The sequence below is a fragment of the Acartia tonsa genome, chromosome 15, assembly GCF_053477335.1.
Source record: "Acartia tonsa isolate MP-2025a chromosome 15, ASM5347733v1, whole genome shotgun sequence".
NCBI lineage: Eukaryota > Metazoa > Arthropoda > Copepoda > Calanoida > Acartiidae > Acartia > Acartia tonsa.
Window position 1 is genome coordinate 10,556,907 of NC_137274.1, and position 15,332 is coordinate 10,572,238.

At 31.2% G+C, this 15,332-nt stretch overlaps 1 long non-coding RNA gene across 2 annotated transcripts; it reads left to right on the plus strand.

Annotated features, from left to right (window-relative positions):
• Window positions 1-6,786: 6,786 nt before the first annotated feature.
• LOC145307681 (uncharacterized) lies at window positions 6,787-13,203 on the plus strand. 2 transcript variants are annotated; one of them, XR_013875567.1, is made up of 6 exons: window positions 6,787-6,892; window positions 7,910-7,978; window positions 8,355-8,389; window positions 10,179-10,300; window positions 11,577-11,642; window positions 12,560-13,203. It is a non-coding gene; the product is annotated as an uncharacterized LOC145307681 (long non-coding RNA). The 2 variants fall into 2 exon arrangements; XR_013875568.1 differs by having other exon boundaries at window positions 10,179-10,266.
• The last annotated feature ends 2,129 nt before the right edge of the window (window positions 13,204-15,332 follow it).

Here is a 15,332-nt window from a genome sequence, read left to right on the forward strand (position 1 = left end):
TCTTCTGAAATATATCACAGGTAAAGGAAATATATCACAGGTATAGGAAATATATTACAGGTATAGGAAATATATCACAGGTATAGGAAATATATCACAGGTATAGGAAATATATCACAGGTATAGGAAATATATCACAGGTATAGGAAATATATCACAGGTATAGGAAATATATCACAGGAAAAGGAAAAGTAACTGGTGAAATATCCAGGTATCTAAAGGGATAAGACAATAAACGATATTATGTACATCCTTAATAATAACACACAAAATTACCCCTTCTGTAGATTACATTTAGTGGTTGAAAATTCAATGAATATCCCAAAATCCAACGAATAAGAAAACATTATAATATGACTTTGTGGACTAGTGTAATAACCCTAACATAAAAACATTATACATATTACATACTTTTATTTATAGTCTATCTGTCCTTGAGTAGCAATCTGATGAACAGATATGGTTTCCTTTACAATGCAGCCTCTCAAAGGTAATTAGGAGGTTTATGACTATTTTTGGGGAGGGTACCACCACCCATAAAAGAGAAGTTGCCCCTAGAAAGCAATGCAACCTCCCCCCCCTCCCCCCTACCCCCCTCCAAAAAAGGCTTTTTACTTTACTTTATATTTATGAAATTTAAATTTAAATAATTTGGCTCAACTCACACCTCTCCCCCCTCCCTCACAATATTAAGTGTGTAGTAGGGGTTTGAGAGGATTCCCCTCCCCCACCACCCTCCTACATTCATATCTTGGAAAATGGACAGTACAATTTGATATTGATTGCTTACATTTTCTAAATTAACAAGCTTTACACTAGTTTTTCAAGAAAAAATGCATATTTTCACATTTAATGTCAGAAAATTTATTGTACAGCACCCCTACCCCTGAAATAGGGTTAACAAAATCCTAGTTCACACATACTAAAAAAGCTAGTTTTCAATAACTGATTCATAAACACTAAAACATATGAGCAGAGAATCTTGGAATAGACAACATCCATAAGTAGCGAAGCTCTAAAGATATGGATGTACATCTGGAAAAAATCAACTATAAAAATGAACATTAAACAAAAATAAAACGCAAAACCTTATAAAGTTTTTGATTTGAAAATCTAGGAATCGATTAAGAGCAAATTTAATGAAACTGTGGAAATATGTAAAATGTTACCTTATTTAATACCTGAAAATTTCAGGCGTCTATCTTAAAAAAGTAGCCGAAAAATCATGTTTCTCCAAAAATGTTTCAGTTGACAGATGGATATTTTAAATTATAAAGTAGCTTTGCTGCTTAAAATCATAGTTTACTATTTTTGAAAAGCAGTTCTCAATAACTGAGACATAAACACAAACACATATTAGCAGAGAATCTTGTTATAGACATATTATTTTAGAGATATTTTTGGGAAACTTAACTAATATACTTTTTCTATCAACAAAAAAATTTATATAGGAATAGTTATTTTTGGCATCATATTATAGACAGCTTTTAGCGGAAATGAAACTGAAAACTTCTGAGATTAAAACTAATTTTGTTTGCCTAAAAGCGTATTTGATTTTTATGTAAATATTGCTGTAATATAATACAATATATATTTTTTTTTAGTATGGCTGAGAACTGATTCTAATAAATAAGATATGATAAAGCACAGTAAGTACTACATGTTGATTCCAAAACATGTTTTTATCCTAAAGTTTGTACTTATCTATAATACAAAGTAGAACAATGTCTGTCTGTCTGTCTGTATGTCTGTTTGTTTGTCTGTTTGTTTGTTTGTTTGTTTGTAGCAAAGGATCTCGCTAACCGCTGAACCGATCGGGTTCTCCTTTACAGGGAAGCTTCTCATAGGTCCCGGGAAGGTTTATAACTATTTTCCCTAATCCCCCCTAAAAATGAAAAATCCCCCCCCCCAAATTTTTTTCTTCTTTCTAAAACTAAAATTAAAATAGTGGGGTCGACTAACCCCCCCCCCCGCCCGAAACAAAAACCCCCCCCCAAGAATTTTTTTTACAAATTTTTCTTTTAAATCTATAATAAGAAAAATTTGTTTGATCAAACCTCTTGGGGCAAAGCCCCTAGAGGCTAGTGGCGAAGCCGCTAGTTTCTTAATAAAATATTAGTTAGAATTTATAAAATCAACTACTCTAACAAATCTCTATTTAAAACATATGATTGAACAAAAAACTAGCTTAAAGACTAGTAGACACACACACACACATTTTCCCTTAAAATAGCAAAGTAAACATCAAACACCCCTCATTTTTAAAAATTGAAATATGGGAGAGGGGTTAAGTCTTTTATTTGTTTATTTCTTTAGGTCACTTTTGGACACATTTGGGTACTGAGTAGCCCTGCAGGGTTAGGACATTAAGGCATTACAGCTGTAGGAGCTAGGTATAAGCAACAAATTTTTACCTCCAATTTAATATTGTATTTATTTTAAAATTAGGAGGGTGGTGGGGGGGGGGGGTCAGTACTCGACAGTCACTTTGTTGTGATATGGTGTTTATTTCTGTCTTAGGTAGATATTAGGATAAAGTTGGTTCAGTATTTTTTTTTTCTAAGACAAAAGCCAAGAAAGATTTATTCCTTTAAAAAAATATAAGTCAAAAATTCCCAAAAGAAAAACCAAGAAAAAGATCACCAATTCTTTGTTTGCAACCAAAGAAAATAGTAAATAATTTTCCAAGTCTCTCCTAAGACTTTCCACCTATAAAAAAAACTTATTTTCTTGGACTTATCTTTTGCTAACCTATTCTATTTTTTTAGGATGATGAAACATAGAACATGCCACTTCGATTAGAAAAGAGGAGCTGGATAATATTTGCTCTGGTTCGAAACCTTCCAATGTTCCTTACAATAAACTTACTCTATTGCACTTAGGTAACTATCAAAAAAAACTTCAAAGATTTTTTTTTGCTTTTTATTTCTTGCTCAAACAGGTGTATGATACAATATAGTGATGCGATTAAATATCTTAAAATGCAATCAAATAAAACTTACAAACTAGTAATAAGGCACATATAATATAATGATCAAATATATAGAAATCTCTTTTTTTATTTTTTATTATTTTAAGTTTTTTTTTGTTTGTTTCTTTTTCTTTTAATTTATTTTAAGGTTAAGTATGGCAATAAATGTAGTGCAATATTTAGACAACAAAAAACTTCTTTTCTTTAATTTATAATGATTGAGATTAAATACACATACAATATTATTTTTTTTTTGATTTTTGTTCTTTTAATGTTTTTTTTTAATGATTATAAGTTCTTTTATATCCTAAATAAGTTTATAGATCAATAATCAAAGACTCCTTAAGTAGGCCTAAATGAATTAGTTTAAAAAAAAACAGTATCAGGAAAATCAGACTGTTAGTCTTAAAATTCAAATTTAAAATTTGAAATGTATTCAAGTGTTGAAAAACTAAACACTTGCAATTTTCCTCTTAAAGATTTGAATATGCCAAAAATATTACAAGTATAGCAAATCAAGCTCTTAGCATAAGTTTAAATATGTAATCTAAAAATTTTTCTAAGAATAGACAATCAGCACTTGTGATTTTTTTATCAAAATAAAATCAAAAATTTTTACAAGTATTGAAACTTTTAAGCTCTCAGCATAAGTTCAAATATATGATCTTAATTTTTCTCCAAGTGTGGAAAATTAAAACACTTGTGATTTTTTTTTCAAATGAAAGAAAAATGTAAAAATATTATAAGTATCAGAATTAGAGCTTTAGCATAAGAAAAATCAAATATACAAAATTTGCTAAGTCTTTAGCCAGGTAATAGCTAAAAGAGAACTTAACAAACTATCATATAGCAAATACTATAAGTATCATAAGTATAAAAGCAAGAAAAGTTATTCTAAGTGCAACTATAAAAGTAACTAAGATTTTAACCTGAGAATAAGAGAGAGATATAAGATGCTTTGAGCCTTTTTGTGGACTGAATTTTTGTGAAATTATTCTTGCTTTTTTACTAACAAGTTACATAATTAAATATATATTCATATACATAAAATATAATGTTCTTTTTGGGTTCCGTCAAGATTGCTGCCTGAAATAGGTTTAGAATTAGTTTTTTTCTAATTAAATTTCATTGGGTGTGATATGAAGGACTTCTAAATGACCTACTTTTTTAACACAAGTGTTTTGTCAAGGTCATTTTGTACAGGCCTTTTTAACTTTTACCATTCCCATATTATTGCTGCTTGCAGATATTTTGTTCCTCTCAAGTCACTATTACAGTTTTATTTGGGTGCAATATTGAGGATTAAAAAGAACAAGTGTTTTTTTTTAATAAAGTTTAAGTATATTTGTTGGCTAAAAATCTGTATTTTATTTATAAAAATAGAATTAATTTATCTATTACTTTATTTCCTTACTTAGAACAAGAATGTGCAGCATTCTTAGTAAGCGACATTTTTCCCCTACTTTATTTCCTGAAATAAGTATAAAAGGAAAAATTTGTTTTCTTTTATTAATTTTTGCTAAAGCAAAACAACTTTGTGGGAAAGCATTACTTTCTCTTAGAATCTTATAGATGTTACACACAATCTTTTTAAAAGCAAAGTGAGGCTATACTCTATAATTCTAAATGTCTGTCTGTCTCTCTAAAACATTTTAGAACACATGTGATTTTATTTAGATGATTGATTTTTTAAATAAATAACTGTACTTTGGATGAGTATAAATAATTTATGGGGAATAAAATGTATGTAAGACTGAGAAATAATATTTATTTTAATGACCTTACTACAGAATTATGTAATTTCTTGTGAATATTTCTCTAACCAAAAGACTCCTACTCTATAATTTACTTTGTCTGCACATATATCAACAAACAATTCAATTGTGTTCTTTTTTTAAAGTGAAGCTTTTCTATAATTAGGGTTGGTTTGTACGTCCAAAACGGATAGCTTTTTTGGTTAATTTAGGCATGATAGAATTATCCTATCGATTTCAAACTTTGCTTGGTAATTCCTGTAGTAGTTAGGAACGATTTGGTAAGTGTAGCAACTCTATAATCGTTACCAGAATGTCTGTTCGTCCATGTTAATGTTAACTTTTTTAATGACAAAATTTTATGTGAATGAATTATCCGATTGATCTGATTTTTGGAATACTGATTACTAGGACAACAAAGTACAATATTAGAAGCAAATCATCTCTAAAATCAAGTCCTCAAAATGTAAGTTTGTCCTTTAATAATATCCTGTATTTACATAGTTTTTCAACAAATTTACTTACAATTTTGATTTTACTTTTATACCAGGAATAAGGTATAACCAACAAGCAAAATAAATATAAAAAAATATTTTGGGGGCAAATGGAGAGATCGTCAATTTTATGATGTTACAACAACAGCTGAAAAACACATATAAGTTTCGTGGTTTTTTTCAAATTAATTTCATTGCTGCTTTTATACATTTATATTCTGATTATTTATATTTATTCAAGTATTAATGTTCGTTTGTCTTACCGATTCAGAGCTTCGTTTTTATGGCTGTTGTCATCCTTGTTTTAAAATAAATTACTCTTACAAATCTCTATTTAAACATATGCTTGAAAAAAAACAAGCTTAATGATTTGTAGACATAAATATATAAATAATATATAAAATAAATACCCTTTTAATGAAGTAACAGGATTTCTGTTTGTAACAAAGGATCTTGCTAACCGCTGAACCAACATGGTTCTCCTTTACAGGGTAAGTCCTGGTAAGGTTTATAATTTTTTTCAGGATAGGGTACCTTCACCCTCCAATGAGAAATCACCACTAAAAAACCTCCTCTAATTTTTTTTTAAAAACTAATATTTAAAAACGAGGGGCGGGGGTTAGTCGCCCTCCCGTCCCCCCTCGTCAAGTGCCTAAAAAGGCCTCTAGCGGCGTAGCCACTAGTGAATAATAAACAACAAACTATTTGAAGTTTCCCCAAGCTTCTTGTCCTTTCATCTATAAAAACAAAGATACCTCAGAAGGACGGGAAATTTAATTTTGACAGTACTGTCCGGAACACCGTATTAGTGTCTTAGAAATTATCAGTGTGACGTAAAAATAATAGGATGTTTCGACAGTATGAAGATTTTAAGAATTGTTAATATAGCTCCGAAATTAAGATTTTTTTTGCTTTTAAAAAATATAAAAAAATATTTAATAAATTGTATAATATTTTTGCTTACTTTTTATTTAACAAAATCAACGTTTTTTGCAAAAAAATTTTTATTATAATATCTTTAAAATTGAAGGTTAGTTGAAACAGCTGATTAATGTTTTGATTTTTGAATCCGGGGATTTGGCAAGAAAAACAGACCATTTTTGTTATACATTTTAAAGCAAAGCTTTTCTATAATTAGGGTCGGTCCGACGGTCTGTCGGTCCGTCGGTCCGTGACGGATTGCTTTTTTCGTTGATTTAGGCACGTTAGATTTTTATATCGACTTCAAATTTTGCATGGTGGTCCCTGTATAAGTTAGGTACAATTTAGAAAGTGTAGCAACTCTATAATCGTTACCAAAATGTCCGTACGTCCATTTTTAACATGTTGATTTTTCCACTTTTTAACAACATATTTTTATATGATTTAATTATCAGATCGATTTGAGTTTTGCTATACTGATTCCTGGGACAACAAAGTACAATATTATATTTTTGCACACACTATTCTCCAATATTTTTTAATATACTCGCAAGTCAATGTTTACGTCAGTAGGGAAATTTTACCATGTAGCTTCCTAACTATATGTAGAAGTTAGGAGGAATCATTCTTATATTTCCAAAAAAAAAATAGTTTGCATTTCAGTAAAAAATGGGAAGAAAGTCTTTATACAATGAAAAAATGGCGGAGTTAAAAAGGAAGGAAGAATTAAACAATTCACTCTTCATGGTATGGTAAGTTTAATATTATTTGGTGAGAAAGTAGAGACGTTCCAAAAAAGGGGGAGGTAGTAAATGTATGCTAGCCGAGGGTCAATTGGTTAGTGCCCGCGCATCTGTGTGTATTTCGACAGACAGTGTTTTGGTCTCAGTATCAGTCTGTACACAATTAATGAGAAGATATTTGTGAATTATATACAGTTTGGATTATTGTATAAAATATAATTTTAAAGGTACAATGTCAAATTTTAAAACAATTTTTGTCTTAATATCTACAAGCAAATTAAAATTTAAATGTGTAAAAACGGTTTAGTTCAGAATTAACTGTTCATATTTGTATTTTCATATTATTTGATATATGTATTTGTAGTTTGTAGATATATTATATAGTAAAACAACGTTTTTAAAACCGAAGCTTTTCTATAAATAGGGATGGTCCGTCTGTCCATCCGTCCCTCCGTCCGTCCGTCCGAGATAGATAGCTTTTATTCGTTAATTTAGGCATGTTAGAATTGTCATATCGATTTCAAACTTTGCATGATGACTACTGTAGTAGTTAGGTACGATCTAGAAAGCGTAGCAACTCTATAATCATTACAAGAATGTCCGTTTTAAACATATTGATTTTTTTTACTTTTTTAACAACAAATTTTGATTTGATCTAATTATCCGTTTGATCTGATTTTTGGTATATTGATTCCTGGGACAACAAAGAACAATATTATAAGCGAAGCAACTCTATAACCAAGTCCTAAATAGGTAAGTATGTCCATAAACATTATCCTGTATCAAGCAGTTTTTCAAGAAATTTACTTACAATTTTGCTTCGACTCTTATACTTTTATATTCTGGTTATTCAGTTCAGACACTATACAAGTGTTAATGTCCGTTTGTCCTACCGTTTCAGTGCTTTGCTTTTATAAATGTTGTCATCCTTGTTTACTTCAATTTTATTTATCTTTAACTTTAAGTATCACGCTTTCGCAATCTTCAGAAAGATACTTTTATTTTTTTATAATGCATTATTTATAGCAGATGTCGCCCATGGAATGAACAACTTGTATCCTTCATTCTAACAACTCAACGCCAAGCGGGTGGTTTCAGGAAAAGAAATTAATTTGATATAAGTTGCATCATATTCAGCAGATATTAAAATGAAAATGAAAACATTAAAACCAGTTTTGTTAGCACCTAGAAGAAACTAGTCTGTAATATGTGTATGGTTAAGAACTGGTTTTAATCCAGCGGATATCAATCAGTTGCGAAGCCATACTGGAAATTCATTTTTTTTTCTTTATACCAGCGCGGCGGCTATGTTCCTTTAGTCCACCCTACACTTTCTATTGTAGGTTTAAAATGGGTTTTTCCAGGGGGGCGATTACATTTGGGAGGGTGAAGGTACCCTCCCTCCAAAATAGTTATAATTATCTTTCGGTACAAACAAAAACATAAATCAAAGTAAATTTTTTTTTTGCGGCAGGATGAAGTACAGGTTGAGTTTCGATCTACAAGGTAGTAGTTTTTATTGCATAGTATTATAGACAGCTTTCCGCGGTTGGAAAAGTGTAAATTATAAGATCAATTCCAGTTTTGTTTGTCTCTTAAATTTTTCGTAAAAAATTGTATAGATTCAATGCACGTTTTTTCATCATGGCTAAGAAGTTGTTTTAATTCAGGGATAATAATCGGTTTTAAAGGAAAAGTAACTTTTTATAAAGATTTTACATAGTGATGGAGGGGACACTGGAATAAGAATTATACGGGTGCCCAAAGTTGTGCAATATCCAAGTATTAATATGTCTTTCTCCATAATATGGAAAGTGTCGCACGCTAAAACTAATCCTTGTTATTAGGGTTGGGCCGGATATCCGGCCATTTTCAATATCCGGCCGGATACCGGGTATTGAAACTATCTGGCCGGATATCCGGCAATATAATCTTTTATATTTTACAACAAAAATCTCTCTTTTTTTAATCTTAAATAGAAGAAATTTTTTTTCTGAATATGGTTATCTTTATGTAAAGGGGTAGGTAGTTTCACGAAATGCATTTGAACTTAATTTAGTGAACTGCATATTTTTTCCTGGTTAATTGGTTAAACTACATTTATATGGCATATATTAGAAAGAATTTAAATTTTCTACTACGTAGTTTTGAAAATATCATGACTTGAAAATCGTCTTTTTGTGATATATGCACTTTAAAAAGATGATTTTCTAGTCTTGATATTTTCAAAACTACGTGGTAGAAAATTGAAATTCTTTCTAAAATATACCATATAAATATAGTTTAATCCATTAACTAGCAAAAAAATATGCGGTTCACTAAATTAAGCTCAAATGCATTTTGTGAAACTACCCCTTTTATATTAGAAATCTCAATACATAAATTTTGGCGGTCGCAGCAATACTTGGCAGCTGCCAGCCACAAACCGACGGTTGGCAGGTAAACGGCAACGGATTTTATGAAATTGTAATATGTCATGAAGATATATAAAAAAGCCTAAGTTTAAAATTTGAAATCTTTAAGTAAAAATTTGCAGTCACAGGAACCGTTTAAAGATTTCTGGAGACCTGGAGTTTCAGGACTTGAACACCTATATTACATATGAGGATGTACGACTATAGGATATTTTAGTATTAGATAACATGAAATGCTTTGTTTAAGTAAAAATATAAATATAAGCTTCTTATAGGTCCCAGGGTGGTTTTAGGCTGTTTATTTTTTACAAAAAAAAGTCGTTTTAAGGTTTTTAGTTATTTTTCTGCACTTTCATGTCCCTTCTAATATCCCTAGATACAAGGGACGCAACCGCTAGTATAATATAAAACACCAGTTTATGAAGAAATTTTTTTGCGGGTATAGTCCCTTTCGTGGCAACGCCCCTTAAGGAGCGATTATTCGTATTTCAAAGTAGCTTTCCTCCTATTTCTAGCCCCTCGCGGGGGACTCTAACCTTGCGGGGCCAATTGCCTAACCCTGCGGGGCAATCACCTAACCAAATATAACCTAACCTAACCTAAAATAACCCATTAAAAGCAATTTTAAAAATACAACAAATCACCCCTTAAGGTGCGTTGCCACGAAAGGGACTATATCCTTTTGTGATACTTTAATATGTAGTAATTTGGCCGGTTATCCGGCCGGATATCCGGTAATTTGGTCGGATAACCAGATATTTGCCGGATACCGGCGTTGACCGGATATCCGGCCGGATACCAGATATCCGGCATTTGAAATCAGCCGGATATCCGGTATCCGGCCAAAAAAATATCCGGCCCAACCCTACTTGTTATTTCAGGCCTAACCTAACATCCAGTGTGCAACGTTGTCACCCTCATATCTGCAATGAAGCTTGAGCGAGCGGTTCCAATTTTCTGGTTCACCTTGTACGTCTATTCAGAAGTAGAGGCAGCTAGCCAGGTAAAATATTATATCAGGGAGAGAGGGAGGGAACATTGGGAAAGCATCGGACACATGACCGTGAATTTACTTTTATTCTTTGGTATAAAAACATAATTGACATTTATAAAATATTTATTGGGACAAAAAAAGCATTGTCAGAACTTTTCCACCAATAATTTTAATATTTTTAAAAGTAAATCTCAAAAACAAAAATGAACATCCAGTTATTCAGTAATAGTCCCTTTCGTGGCAACGCCCCTTAAGGGGCAATTCGTCGTATTTTTAAAATGGCTTTTGATAAGTTATTTTAGGTTAGGTTAGGTTAAATTGAGTTAGGTGATTGCCCTACAGGGTTAGGCTATTTATCCCGTAGGGTTAGAGCCCCCCGCAGGGGCTAGAAATAGGAGAAAAGCTACTTTGAAAAAAACAAAGAAACGCCCCTTAAAGAGCGTTGCTCTGAAAGAGACTATACCCAGTTATTCTAATAAAAGTAAAAGGGGACTATCCACGAACAAAAGCAAGTGATTCTAAGCACCTTCCAGCATTGATCCATAAAATTTTTAATATTTGGTTTATCGACTAAAAATTGAGGTTTCATATATATTTCATTTATATGGAGAAAAAAAAATTTAAATGTTAAGCATCTTTTAGTGCAATATCATAAAATTTGATGAGTTCTAAGTTCAATATTTTAAACAGTTTAATTAATGTACTTTTACAATTTACAGCATTTGATGCTTTTATTTTATTTTGTCCTTTGAACTCAACAAACCATTTGATGATATTGCATCAAAAAATGCTTTACATTTTAAAGTTTTTTCATGTAAACAATGGTGAAGCATAACTTTTTAGTCGATAACCCAAATACTAAACATAAACCTAGTATATTCACTTGCTCTTGTTCGTGGATAGTCCCCTTTAACATTAAAAAAGTCATAATTAAGACAATTTATGATGTATTTGCATCTAACATGTTATCCTTATAAAAAAGAAACAGGATATCTAGCTATGAGTATGTACCGAGGGATCCTTAACCACTGAATTGTACAACAGTTCTCCTTTACAATGTATCATCTCCTGGGTCCCTAGAAGGTTTATAACTATTTTATGGGAGGCGATCAAACCTCAAAAAAAATTAGGGGGGATTTACTTATCTTTTTACAATTAAAATAAAAGAGAAGGGGGGTCGAATTCAATTAAAACCACCTCAAGTGGCCCTAGAGGCCCCTGGGGACGTATAGCTGTGCCTTTGCTTCTCTTTCCATGAAACAGACTATAAAATTTTCCTTTTCAGGTACGCATGAATCAGAAAGACAAATACAGGCGAACAACAATACCTTGGAATCTAATTTAGAAACAGGTACAGTAGGGATGGGACATTGTATTGTAAATTACATTGGTACCCAAAGTGGCAAAGTTTTATAACTATGTTATCATTTAATTTAAAGAATGAATGATTTTGTGTATCATCATTGGGGACATATATCAATTTATCTTCCATTGTCTTACCCCTAAAGATTTCCGTGTATAAGTAAATGTAAATAGACGATAAATTAATCTTCCCCCAACATTTTAAGCTAAGACAGATATCAGTAAGGTTTATTTCTATTAACAAAATCAAAAGGGCACCTATTTGCTGGTCTTTGGATGCCAAATTCAGTGACATTGAACAATAGAAATTATAACTTTAAAGGTAGATATCGTATATAGGTTTCCAAATTACTGGCTTATTAATCAAAGAAATTTCGGTTATAGTCCCTTTCGTGGCAACGCCTCGTAAAGGGTGTTTTGTCATATTTTTACATCAGTTTTATAGGTTGTTTTAGGTTAGGTTAAGTTAGATAATTGCCCTGCAGGGATAGGCAATTGTCCCCACAGGGTTAGAGCCCCCTGCAGGGGCTTGAAATAGAGGAATTGCCACGAAAGGGACTACTCCTGAAATTTTAAAAAGTGTACCCTCTGTTTCTATGTCAATCATGCAAACAATATAATAAAGAATGGTGCTTTCAAATTGCCTAGCGAGAATAGAAACTTCTCCTTTAACATTTTAGATAGTTTAAATTGTGAGGGGTTATCTTAAACCCAATACAACCTAACCTAACCTAACCTAAGTTAGAATAAAATACTAACACACCAAAAACTATCCCATACTTTATTTTTAAAAAATTTCCAACTAATGGGGTGTTTCTGCTTGACTGGACACTTCAAGGGAATCCTCAAAAAAATATTGAATTGAGTAAATATTATAAAATGTTGAATATTATATATTTTTTTCAGAAAAGCCACCCAGAAGCCGTGGGCGTCTCTCCCTTTTTTAACATTGCAAGTAAAAAAACATTTAAACCTTTTTAACTATTTGTCTCAGGGTATGAAAACAATGCATTTTCTTTTTTAAAAATTATTTTTTTATTAAGAACTAATTAAAAAACATAGACAAATCTAACTTTGCATTAAAAAAAAAAATAAAGAAAAGTTCCAAATGATAAAAACAAAAAAATGTACCTTACAAAAACAAACCAAAAAGTCTTTCCAAGAAATCTGAAGTTGTGTTCTTTAGATATGTTTGCCTTCTATTTTAAGTTTTACTTTTTTTTATCCATTTTTTATTTAATTGTCAAAATCTAGGTGATGTAAATATTTATAATTGTTATGTTTTTTCTATTGTGATAAAGTATAAAATGTTGTATTTTTTTATAGTCAGCTTTCTGTAGAAAATAAAAATAAAAATATTAAAACAAGTTTTGTTAGACCCAAGGGGCCGAAGGTCCCGGATAACAAAGCTTATATTAATTTTTGATGTTTATTTAAATATCAGTAATTAAGAGATTTTATGGTCTTGCTGTTATGGATGTTGTCATCTTTGTTGTTAAATGTTGAATACACTATAAAATTTATTAAAAATAAAAAAATGTTTGACTGTATAATTTCATCTTCTTATCCTTTTTAAAGCGAAGCTTTTCTATAATTAGGGTATATACCTCCGTAACTGTTAGCTTTTTAAGTTAATTTAGGCATGTTAAATATGTCCTATCGATTTCAAACTATGCATGATGATTCCTATAGTATTTAGGTACGATTTAAAAAGAGTAGCAACTCTATAATCATTCATTATAAACGTCCATTTTGAACTTGTTTATTTTCAACTTTTTAGTAACAAATTTTTATGTGATATAATAATCCGGTTGAACTGATTTTTGAAATACTTATTCCTAGGACAACATAGTATAATGTTATAAGTGTAGCATCTCTATAATCAAGTCATAAAAATGTAAGTATTAAACATTCAACAAAACGTACAATTCGACTTTTATACATTTATATTCTGATTATTCAGTTCTGACACTCTACACGTATTATTGTTCGTTTTCCTTCCTTTTCAGAACTTCGCTTTTATGGAGGTTCATCCTTGTTTTGTATTTGTTAAACTGAATCATTGAAATATATCAAAGAAATGATCTAAAATTTTTAACCAGTTACTCGCTAATACTGATTCCTATGACAACAAAATACAATATTATAAGCGAAGCATCTCTATAATCAATTCCTAAAAATGTTATTATGTCCTTAAACGATATGCTTTATTTAAGCAGTTTTAACAAATTTACTACAATTTTGTTTCGACTTTTATACATTTGCCCTTTACAGTCGGGCCCCTTGCCGCACCTTAATCGGTTGGGGGGGGGGGGGGGGAACACCGTTAAGGGTTTATATTACAATTTTTCAGTTTAATTAATGAATGTTTATGTTCGTTGGTACCGATTTAGAACTTCGCCTTTATGGACGTTGTCATCCTTATTTTTTCCCCCAAAATTTAGGGAAAATACAAAGGGGTTACATAAAAAGAGAAATATTCGCTGAAGAAGGCATACAATATGTTTCAAACTTGCTAACCGCTGGACCGATTTGGATCTGCTTTAAATTTTTGTATATATTCCCTCAATGTAAATCGCCGCTATTAAAACAATACGTTCCAACTAAGCGGTTCCCCCCTCACTCCTCTTCCCTCATATAATGATTTATATTTGTCATAGATATTATGCTGACAGAAGCTTGATAAATTATACAAATGACTATGTTTGCTCGAAAAATTTAAATTAATCTATGCATTGAAAACAATAATATAAAAGCTAAATTGCTATTGCTTATTCTAAAGGGCGATTTGTCGTATTTTTAAAATGACTTTTTATAGGTTAGGTTAGGAGTAAAGCTACTGTGAAAAATACGAAGAATCGCCCCATAAGGTGCCATGTTACGAAATGGACTATACCCGATATTTATTTATAGAAAATCTATATTAATTCTTCTTTGGAAGGAAAAATAAAGAAAGATAAAAACAGATTTACAAAGAGTATAAAAATTATAGTATTTTGTACTCTTTGTAGCATTATTTCCTAAATTTTCTTTATAAATTATAAATTATCGATCAGTCCTATTTTCCATCCCACCAGTTCTATTATCCATCCCTTTTTTAGGGGTTTCCTTTCCCACCTCTCCTCTCATCCCTCAATTTTTTGTTACGTCACTAAGTTGATTTCTAAGACAGTAATACGGGGTTCTACTGTCCGCAACAATTTTAAAAATATTTTTTTTAATTTGGAGGGAATTTGCTTTTTTATGAAAGTTTTTGAATCTCGCTTGACAGCATGGCTAACAACTTTTGGGACTTTTATTGAATTATGATTGGTTGATTCATTAAGTTGAGTGTCCAAAATCACTAATTGTAATCTACAGAAGGGGTAATTTTGTGTTTAGTTTTGTACGTCAATTCATCGGTCATTGTCTTATCCCTTTAGATCCCTCATGTGTTTAGCCTTTTAATTTTGTGACACTTCTGGCGTTATCCTCTTAGATTTTATATTTCAATTTTGAAAATTTGAGTCCCCCCCCCTCCCCGACAACGACGAACAACTATTTTAGTTAGGTTTTAGGCTAGTGAGCCGAGCACTGCAGGCACCGAACTTCTTGAAAAAACAAAATAATTAAGAACAAGGATGCATAGATCCATAGGAATAAGACAAGTGTTGTACAACCCTAATGATGATACACAAAA